Here is an 11,947-nt window from a genome sequence, read left to right as displayed (position 1 = left end):
TAGTGGTGATGAGTTTACAGGGCTGTGAATGTACCTAACGCCATTGAACTGTGAACTGTATATTTAACAATAGTTAAAATGATCAATTTTATGCTATGTGTATTTTACCACAATAAAAAGTTATACGAAAAAAAAAACCCTCATGATTCTATTTGTCAGAAATATTTACCCAACACTACCACAGCGTGCCCACGTAGCTCACCGACAGTTCTTTCCTCATCACCACTTCATCCCAATTTTATTTTTGCTTTTGACAACTTTAAGCTATTTCACTCAGGTTTCCTGCTGCGTCAATTAGAAGGTATTTTTTCCACCTTACAGTGATAGGAACGAAAATAGCCAAGGCATATCACTGCTCTGGCTGCGGGAGGACCTTCTCCTCATCTCCCCACCTAATCTGGTTGCTGAGGACAAAGACACCTCAGTGAATAATCATGTTGTCTGTCCCACTGAGCGACCTCCTCATAGACAAATATGTGAGCTGAGGATAACTGACTTGTCTTTCCTTCAAGGCTTTTTCTTTTTTCTTTCTTTTTGGCTCTTCATATATTAGCCTTCATTAATATGACTGTACCACTGCAAAGATAAACATACAATTATTGAAATCTTTTTTTTTTTTGGAGACCAAAGTCTCACTGTGTCACCCTCAGTAGAGTGCTGTGATATCACAAGCTCACAGCAACCGCAAACTCTTGGGCTTAAGTGATTCTCTTGCCTCAGCCTCCCAAGTAGCTGGGACTACAGGCACCCGCCACAACACCTGGCTATTTTTTGGTTGCAGTTGTCATTGTTGTTTAGCAGGCCTGGGCTGGATTTGAACCTCCAGCCTGGGTGTATGTGGCCGGCACCCTATCCACTGAGCTACGGGCTATGCCTTTGTTTGTTTTGCAATCTCTATACCACCAGAGACGGGGAACCTATAGTCTTAAGGCCACATGTAACCCTCCAGATCCCCAAGTGCAGTCCCTCAGTTGAATCAAAACTTCACAGGACAAATCCCTCTGTTAAAAGCATTTGTTCTATAAAATTTGGATTCAGTCCAAAGACCACACTCCAGGACTTAGAAGGCCACCTGCAGCCCTAGACCACTCCGTAAAGACAGACACCATGTTCCCCGACCTGCCACTTTCTGATTCTGAGCCCTGGGGTAGTCCAAGCAGCGGGGGGACCCAGGAGCCCTGCAACCTGCCTCCAGCCAGGTCATGGGAGCCGGAGCTTGTTGAGCTACTTCTGGATGTTCCCTGTCTGTAACCTGAGCAGGTGGGACTCACGGACCCCAAAGGTTCTCTTACATTCAAAATGGGAAGATCAACGGTCCTAGAATGTTACCCTGTCCCTGACAAATATTCACTCTCCTCCCTTAACACAGAGAAGATACCATATTTTGTAAAAATAGGTATTCTTTATATGACATTGAAAATCTTACCCACTTAAGTATCATTCATATCAAAAGCCTTAATCTTTTTTGTTTTTGTTTTTTTCATGATGGGTCTCTAACCACCAGGATGGGCTACATCAATTATAGATTTCCCAGTGCAAATAGAAAACTTGGAGCCCCCTGTTTAAAAATTAAGAGTTTCAGGGCGGCGCCTGTGGCTCAGTGAGTAGGGCGCCGGCTCCATATGCCAAGGGTGGCGGGTTCGGACCCAGCCCCGGCCAAACTGCAACAAAAAAATAGCCGGGCTTTGTGGCGGGCGCCTGTAGTCCCATCTGCTCAGGAGGCTGAGGCAAGAGAATCATCGCGTAAGCCCAAGAGTTAGAGGTTGCTGTGAGCTGTGTGACACCACGGCACTCTACCTGAGGGCGGTACAGTGAGACTCTGTCTCTACCAAAAAAAAAAAAAAAATTAAGAGTTTCAAAGTGGAGAAAGAAGAGCATTAAAACAAGCATCGACTCCCAACTCCTCAAGCACAACTGCGCAGGTTGCATGCTCAGGAAGCAGGCCCTGTCTGTCCACATGTGAGAAGTCACCCTCCACACCCCTCCTGGAAAAACATTCAGGATTTCTGAACACCCAGACCACATAGAGAAGTTATGTGTGTGGGTTGCATTTCATACACAAATAACACCAACAGGAGGCCAACCTTCCCATCTGCTACACAGGTAGTCCCTCACAAGCAGTTTGTGTTAATGAGCAGTTCCTGATTAGTAGGGAGGCAGAACAATGAAGTGAAAAGTCCACAAAACTGGCTGGGAAAAAAAACCCTCCAGATTCTTCATTTAGAAAATATTTATTGAGCATCAAGTTAAGTGCCAGACCCTAGGCTAAGGATTCCACCGTGGTCAGATAAATCTGTCACCCTGGGCAATTCATCAGTCTTTAATACCTTCATTGGGTTATTGGGTGGGAACAAGAGTGTGGCCCACATGAACACCTTTAGAAAGGAAGATGGCTAGAAATTCAAGTTAAATTACTACTTACAGCTCTTGTTTTGCAAAACTTTAATGAGGATATTTGTTTGAAAATGACATTATCAAAAATAGAGACTGAGTATAGATTGCAAGGTCTCAAAGTAGCTTCTAGTTTTCCTTGCAATTTCTTTCATCTGAACAACTCAGCGGGAGAGTCCATGTCCAGAAACCATACCAGGTCCTCCACTATCTTGCATGAATTCACAGAATTTCATCCTTGAAACTTCAAAAAACATAAAAACCTGGAAAGAGGAACTATCTGGCATACTTGTTTTATAGGTTTAATACAATCACTGTATTCTGCAAAATAAAAAGTCAACTGAATTGTTGGAAATGGAATCAGATTTGAAATGTACTAGAAAAGTTGGATATTAAAAGGAAAACTGCATTGAATCCTTTTGTACAACAAAGAATAATTTTTATAAAGCAAAAAAGTACCCCTAATTTGCTTTATGTGAACACTCAGGCTTAAGCACATAGAGTTTTGTGACTGCACAAATGGGAGCCAATTTAGACTACTCAATGTTCCTCCTCTTCCTTTCAAGACCTGAGGCTGTGCAGGTGGAAGTTGAGGTAGAAAGGGTGGGAGCCTGTCAGCATATGTTCAAAATCTACTTCCTACTCAAATGAGGAGGATTTTTCTAAGCAAAGGAAGACAATAGGACCCAGAGCCTTCCCAGTGATCAATGTGCGAGAATGGGAAAAGTTTTTAAGAAGCACAGTGTGAAAAGTAACATCAATTAAACTCACAGAATTTTAGCTGCTGTGGTGAGGTGGTGTGGTGTGGAATCTTCAATGACAAACTCTCAAGTAAGTGTGTGATTGAAATGATGACATTTTGAGAGATGCTGCTTACCAGCTTCAGGTGCTACCTGTAAAAGCAATATTTACAGGTATACTCTGTATGGAGGTGGGGAAAATCCAAGAGAAAATTCTCTAGTAAGATTTATTGCTAGGTCTAAATAATGAGAGATTGTAAAAAAAAAAAATTAAAGATTATCTGAAGCTAGACTTCTGGCTGGTATCAATGAAAGAGGTAAACTAGAGGACGAAAATGAGGATTGGAAAATAAAACAATGCCAAGGTTATTGTCTTCTTAGCATGAGGATGCAGTGAATCTTTCTAAAAATAAGTAGACAAATACAAATTAAATTGTATGTGTTACAGTTTAAGAATACTCCCCAGGAATATAAACCTATTTCTTCCAGACCATTATAGGAGAAAAGATGGAAAAAACAAATACAATCAAGTCAATAAAAGATTAAGAAACAGAAACAATAAAAATTACGGCAAAGAGAATAGATAAAGTAAGATGAAATGAATCCAAACATTAGTAATCAAAATAATTGTGAATGGCTTAAATTCATCTTCTTAAGATTAATTGGCTTTAAAACTTCAAAGCTAGATAGATACTATTAGAGATAGAGCAAGGCATGAGAATTTTTTTCCCCAGTACATATAAACCTACATTTATAAAAGTTTATATGTTTACAGTGTGCTGTAGTCTAGTATGTGTCCAATAGCATTAAATCTAAAACACAAGATGCATACCTTAATTAAAAAACACTTTGATTCTAAAAAATGATAGCAATCATCTGAGCCTTTGGCAACTCATAATCTGTTTCCTGGTGCAGAGTCTTGCCTCATAAATGTTGATGGCCACAGATGGATGGTGGTATTATTGGTTGGGGTACCTGCAGGAATTTAAAAAAATAGACAACAGTGAAATTTCTTGCATCCAATGACTCTTATTTTCATGAAAGGTTTCTCTATAGTTTGTGAAGCTATGGCATTTTACCCACACTTGAACTTCTTTCAAAATTGGAGTCAGTCCTCTCATACCCTACTGCTGCTTTAATCAACTAAGTTTCTGTAATATTCTAAATTTTGTGTTGTCATTTCAACAATGTTTACAGCATCTTCACCAGGAACAGATACCATCTCAAGAAACCACTTTTCTTTGCTCATCCATAGGAAGGAATTTATCCATTCAAGTTTTATCACGAAATTGTATTATAGCAATTCAGTCACAACTTCATGCTCCACTTCTAATCCTAGTTCTCTCTTGCTATTTCCACCAAATCTGCAGATACTTTCTCCACTGAGGTCTTGAGTGCCTCAAAATCATCCGTGAAACTTAGAATCAACTTCTTCTAAACTCTTGTTAATGTTGAGACTTTGACCTCCTCCCATGAATCACGAACGCTGTTTATGATGTCTAGAATGGTGAATCCTTCCTTGCTTTGCCCATATCCGTCAGAGGAATCACCATATATGGCAGCTATAATCTTACAAAATGTAATTTCTGAAATAATAAGACTTGAAAGTCAAAATTACTCCTTGATTCACAGGCTGCAGAATGGATGTTCTGTTAGCAGGCATAAAAACAACGTCCATCTCTTTGTACATCTCCCTTATAGCTTTTGGGTGACTAGGTACATTGTCACTGAACACTAATATTTTGAAAGGAATCTTTTTTTCTGAGCAGTAGGTCTCAACATTGGGCTTGAAATATTTAGGAAATCATCCTTTCTCAATCTTCCTAATGCCGTGGCCCTTTAATACAGTTCCTGTGGGTCATGACCCACAGGTTGAGAACTGCTGCTGTATTCAGATGTGCTGTCATCTAAGGCTTTGTTGTTCCATTTATAGAGGCCAAACAGAGTAGATTTAGCATAATTCTGAAGGGCCCTAGGATTTTTAAAATGGTAAATGAGCGGGGAGGAGACAAGATGGCTGACTGAAGCCAGCTTTCCACAGAGGCTCCCGTCCGGTAGGAGAGTTAAAGGACAAAAATTCAGCAAGTAACCTGGTGGATTTGAGCTGCACTAAGAAAGAAGGTTGAAGAATGCATGTCAACCCCGCTGAGGTGAGCTGCGACCACAAGGATACAAACAAAAGGTACAAAATCCATCACCAAGCGGACGGGAGTCCCCTCCCCCATGAGAATGGCTCAGAGTGCCCCACAAACAATTGGGCAGAGTTCAAAGGTCCTCCCACTACACTCCACGGGAGAGACCCTCTAAAAACTGGACCTACCTCCTCTACTAGGGTGCCACAGCTTCCTCCTGCCAGGCATAAAACTGTATAAACTGTATATAGTCTCTACCTGGAATTCTGAGCTCCCAGCGCTCCCCTTTACTCACACTGAGGTCTGGAGGCCAGTCCCAGTTGGCAGAGAGGGGACTGCACCACTGGAGTGGCAGTTCCCTGAGGCACAGTGCGACAGCCATCTTTTGGTGACAATACGGCCAGGCGTGTGTGTTCTCTGCCTGCAACCCCAGGCTCCCAGCACTCCCCACACTCCCCTCTGCTCTCGCTCCAAGGTCTGGAGGCCTGTCCCCCAGGGGTCCAGACTCTTGGGCAATTGCTCGAGGGGTGTAGACAGTGCTGGGCTGCAGCCGGTTGGTGCAGACTCTGGGGTACGGAGCGGAGAGAGGATGGTTGGCCGGAAGGGAGCTACACGGGAGCGGTGGTTGCCTGAGCCATGGAACAGCCCTCTTTTGCTAGCAATACGGCTTACTACCGAATATTCTGAAGCCACACCCCCTGTCTCCCTGGGCAACCAGAGACTCTGAGTATAGGATTTGCCTGAGGCTACTCCAACTTGCAAACCTGGGAAACTCCTAGGGCAGGGCTGACCCAGAGATCCACTTTACTAAACCTAAGACGCACCTGGCCCTCAGGGGATCGTCAGCCTATAGACAATACAAGAGCAAAGACAAGCTGATTTGGAACTCAATTCAGCTTCTCTTCTGCAGGGGAAACGCAGAGTTGTTCTGTTCTGTTCTGTCAGTAACATTAATCAGGGGCGAGACTGGACCTGAGTGAAAACCCCCCAATCTTCATCAAGCGCCCGAGGTTGTCAGGCCTCACCTCCTCCTGCTAGAGAGAGGCAGTGTGCAGCGGCCTGGCAGACTTCCTTGTGATTCAGGCAGGTGCAAACTCCTGGAGTACCGATTCACTACAGGCAACTGGGTCAGCCAACTGCAGGGCTATCAGTGACTGGGTGTGACAGTGGTGCAAGGTGGGGAAGGAGGCAGCAACCTTCCCAGACTGATCTATTGCCTGGGTGGCTCCTCCTGACTCCACGCAGCACTGGAGCAAGCCACACCAGAGTAGTCACCAGACCCCTGTGATCCAGTTCCCAGAAACCTTTTCAACTCTCTCACCTGAGACAGGTGCAGACTGAGACAATTGATTTGGACTTTTTGAACTGAACCAATCACCTGAGGACAAATCAGGTGGTGCCCTGGGTGCATGGTGGTAGGAAAGTTTGATTTTTCTCTTCTGATTGTTTGCTGGTGGGGGGTGGGGTGACTTAATTGCTGATATTTCTCCACAGCTGAGACTTCAATCCAGAGTATCTGTTTCACTAGGGTGGAACAGAAACCAGCTGAAAACAAGACAGAACCACTTGGCCCCACCACACCAGACAGGGCCCCAGTTTCTCAGGCCACAACACTGTACGGGCCCTTGACAAAGCCCCAGGGGAAAAAATCAAGAGGGAGTAAAACAACCATGGGGCAGAATCAGCAGAAAAACTCTGGTAACATGAATAACCAGAATAGATCAACCCCCCCCCAAGGAAAGATATGGCAGATGCAATTGAAGAGCCCATTCATAAACAACTGGCTGAGATGTCAGAAATCGAATTCAGAATTTGGATTGCAGACAAGATTAACAAAGTGGAATTAGGAATTCAAGGAGAAATTCAAAAGTTGTCTCAAGAATTTAAAGACAAAACCACCAAAGACTTAGACACACTGAAGCAAGAATTTGCAGCCCTCAAAGATATGAAAAATACAGTAGAATTCCTCAGCAACAGAATGGAGCAAGTAGAAGAAAGGATTTCTGACATCGAAGATAAAGCCTTTGAACGCTCCCAAACTCTCAAAGAGGAAGAGAAATGGAGAGCAAAAATGGATCATTCTCTCAGAGACCTCAGGGATAATTCGAAGAAGGTGAATATCCAAATCATCGGAGTTCCAGAAACAGATGAAGTGGCCTCGCTCGGCACAGAGGCCCTTCTACATGAAATTATGAAAGAGAATTTTCCAGGCATGCCTAGAGATTCTGAAATTCAGATAGTGGACAGCTTCAGAACCCCAGCACGACTCAACCCCAATAAGACATCCCCCAGGCATATCATAGTTAACTTCACTAAAGTTAATATGAAGGAGAAAATCCTCAAAGCTGCCAGGAGAAAGAAAACCTTTACCTTCAAAGGGAAGAATATTAGAATGACTGCAGATCTCTCTGCTGAAACTTTTCAAGCCAGAAGAGGGTGGTCACTGACTTTTAATCTCCTAAAGCAAAATAACTTTCAACCCCAGATCTTGTATCCAGCTAAACTGAGTTTCATTTATGATGGAGAAATTAAATACTTTAATGACATTCATATGTTGAAGAAATTTGCCATAATAAAACCAGCTCTTCAGGATATTCTCAGACCTATCCTCCATAATGACCAACCCAATCCTATACCACAAAAGTAAAGTCACTCAGAAACTTCGGATCAAACTCCAATTTCCACACTGGCAAAGGGATTAAAAATGCCCACTGGACTTTTGAAAAACTCGATACCCAAAACTTCACCAGACTTATCAATATTCTCCATTAACGTGAACGGCTTGAACTGTCCTCTAAAGAGGCATAGGTTAGCTGACTGGATACAAAAACTCAGGCCAGATATCTGTTGCATACAAGAGTCACATCTTAACTTAAAAGACAAATACAGACTCAGGGTGAAAGGATGGTCATCCATATTTCAGGCAAATGGTAATCAGAAAAAAGCAGGGGTTGCAATTTTATTTGCAGATACAATAGGCTTTAAACCAACAAAAGTAAGGAAGGACAAGAATGGTCACTTCATATTTGTTAAGGGTAATACTCAATATGATGAGATCTCAATTATTAATATCTGTGCACCCAACCAGAATGCACCTCAATTTATAAGAGAAACTCTAACAGACATGAGCAACTTGATTCCCTCCAGCTCCATAATCATCGGAGATTTCAACACTCCTTTGGCAGAGTTGGATTGATCCTCCAACAAGAAGCTGAGCAAAGAAATCTTAGATTTAAACCTAACCATCCAACATTTGGATTTGGCAGACATCTACAGAACATTTCATCCCAACAAAACTGAATACACATACTTCTCATCAGCCCATGGAACTTACTCCAATCAATCACACCTTAGGTCACAAGTTTAACCTCAGTAAATTTAAAGGAATAGAAATTTTTCCATGCATCTTCTCGGACCACCATGGAATAAAACTTGAGCTGAGTAACAACAGGAATCTGCATACTCATACAAAAACATGGAAGTTAAATAACCTTATGCTGAATGATAGCTGGGTCAGAGATGAGATTAAGAAAGAAATCGCCAACTTTTTGGAACAAAACAACAATGAAGACACGAACTATCAGAACCTCTGGGACACTGCAAAGGCAGTTCTAAGAGGGAAATTTATAGCACTGCAAGCCTTCCTCAAGAGAACGGAAAGAGAGGAAGTTAACAACTTAATGGGACATCTCAAGCAACTGGAAAAGGAAGAACATTCCAACCCCAAACCCAGTAGAAGAAAAGAAATAACCAAAATTAGAGCAGAATGAAATGAAATTGAAAACAAAAGAAGAATACAACAGATCAATAAATCAAAAAGCTGGTTTTTCGAAAAGGTCAATAAAATAGATAAACCTTTGGCCAACCTAATCAGGAAAAAGAGTAAAATCTCTAATCTCATCAATCAGAAACAACAAAGATGAAATAACAACAGACTCCTCAGAAATCCAAAAAATCCTTAATGAATATTACAAGAAACTGTATTCTCAGAAATACGAAAATCTGAAGGAAATTGACCGATACTTGGAAGCACGTCACCTTCCAAGACTTAGCCAGAATCAAGTGGAAATGTTGAACAGGCCCATATCAAGTTTGGAAATAGCATCAACCATACAAAACCTCCCTAAAAAGAAAAGCCTGGGACCAGATGGTTTCACATCAGAATTCTACCAAACTTTTAAAGAGCAATTAGTACCTATATTACTCAACCTGTTCCAAAAGGTAGAAAAAGAAGGAAGACTACCTAACACGTTCTATGAAGCAAACATCACCCTGATCCCCAAACCAGGAAAAGACCAAACAAGAAAAGAAAATTATAGACCAATATCACTAATGAATATAGATGCAAAAATATTCAACAAGATCCTAACAAACAGAATCCAGCAACACATCAAACAAATTATACATCATGACCAAGTCGGTTTTATCCCAGGGTCTCAAGGCTGGTTCAATATATGTAAATCTATAAATGTAATCCAGCACATAAACAAATTAAAAACCAAAGACCATATGATTCTCTCAGTCGATGCAGAAAAAGCTTTTGATAATATCCAGCATCCCTTCACGATCAGAACACTTAAGAAAATCGGTATAGAAGGGACATTTCTTAAACTGACAGAGACCATCTACAGCAAACCCATAGCCAATATCATATTGAATGGAGTTAAATTGGAATCATTTCCACTCAGATCAGGAACCAGACAAGGCTGCCCATTGTCTCCATTGCTTTTTAACATTGTAATGGAAGTTTTAGCCACTGCAATTAGGGAAGAAAAGGCGATCAAGGGTATCCATATAGGGTTAGAAGAGATCAAACTTTCGCTCTTCACAGATGATATGATTGTATATGTGGAAAGCACTAGGGACTCTACTACAAAACTCTTAGAAGTGATCAAGGAATACAGCAGTGTCTCAGGTTACAAAATCAACATTCATAAATCAGTAGCCTTTATATATACCAACAATAGTCGAGTTGAAAAAACAGTTAAGGACTCTATCCCATTCACAATAGTGCCAAAGAAGATGAAATATTTGGGAATTTATCTAACAAAGGACATGAAAGATCTCTATAAAGAGAACTATGAAACTCTAAGAAAAGAAATAGTTGAAAATATTAACAAATGGAAAAACATACCATGCTCAGGGCTGGGAACAATCAACGTTGTTAAAATGTCCATACTACCCAAAGCAATATATAATTTCTTAGATTTATGTTGCTAGTGAATGATGATTTATAAGCTAGTGAATGATGCCCCATGAATATATCAATGTACACAGCTATGATTTAATAAAAAAAAAAAGAAAAAATGGTAAATGTGCACTGGCTTCAACTTAAAGTCACCAACTTTAGCATTAGCCTCCAAGAGGACAGTTAACAAAACTTCAAAGTTTTGGAGCCATTTACTTCTCTTTCCTACCTATGAATGTCCTCCATGGCATCTTCTTCCAAGATGAGGTTGTTTTGTCTACATCAAAAATCTGCTGTTTGGTGTAGCTAGCTCCATCAGTGATCTTATTAGGACTTCTTGGACAACTTGTGTCAGTGTTCACATTAGCGCTTGCTGCTTCACCTTGCACTTTTTTTGTCTGTTTGTTATGGAGACCATTTCCTTCTCTACACTTCAGAAACCAGCCTCTGCTAGTTTCAGACTTTCGTTCTGCAGCTTCCTCACCTCTCTCAGCCTTTTCAGAATTGAAGAGAGTTGGGGCCTTGCTCTGGATCAGGCTTTGACTGGGAATTGCTCTGGATCAGGCTTTGACTGGGAAAGGCATGGGGAAAACTTTCTGGGGTGATGTTAACGTTTTAGCGTTTGGTAGAGTTTAGTGCGACACAGGCATACAATTCGTCAAAACTCCATGAATGTTCATTTAAGATCTGAGCATTTTACTGCACATAAGCTTTACATAAAATACTAAAATTCTAAAAAATATTTGACTCTAATTAGTTATATGCATGTTAAGTAATTAGGGAGAGGTGAACTGATTTCTCAAAATTTAATTGGAAATACGTTATACATTAGACGAATTAATAGAGAAATGGATGTATGATAAAGCCAGTATACAAAAATGATAATGATAGGATCTAAGTAGTGAGACACTGATATTCACTTAATTTCACCTTTGCTGTTTTAATGAGTTAGGAGAAAAAATAGACATACTCTTTTATTTTATTTTTTGCAGTTTTTGGCAGGGACCGGGTTTGAATCCACCGCCTCTGGTATGTGGGGCCAGTGCCCTACTCCTTTGAGCCACAGGCACCACCCAAATAGACATACTCTTTAATGCATCCTATTACATCTACTTATTTATCCTAAAGAAATACACTGTAAATGTGTACCAAGAGGCATATAAAAGGGTAGTTATTGCAATATTGTTTGTAGTGGCAGAAATAAAAAAATAAAAGGAGTGGGGCAAGTGAAAGCACATGGTTAAATGTACTACGTTATATAGAACAGAAAATTGCAAAAGTTACAAAAAAGAATGAGTTAGGTCTATTTGTGCTGACATGGAAAGATCAAGGTATATTTTAAAGTAGCAAAGAACATTATAAGTAGTAGTATATATTCCTCTTTATTAAAATAAGAAGAAGTAGTAGAAATTCCTCTTTATTAAACTTTAAAAATATTAATATTAGTATGACATATGTATAAATATAGATGTAAATGAATACTTAGAAAAAGATCT

Source organism: Nycticebus coucang, chromosome 8 (genome assembly GCF_027406575.1).
Source record: "Nycticebus coucang isolate mNycCou1 chromosome 8, mNycCou1.pri, whole genome shotgun sequence".
Classification (NCBI taxonomy): domain Eukaryota; kingdom Metazoa; phylum Chordata; class Mammalia; order Primates; family Lorisidae; genus Nycticebus; species Nycticebus coucang.
Note: the sequence above shows the minus strand (reverse complement) of the source record.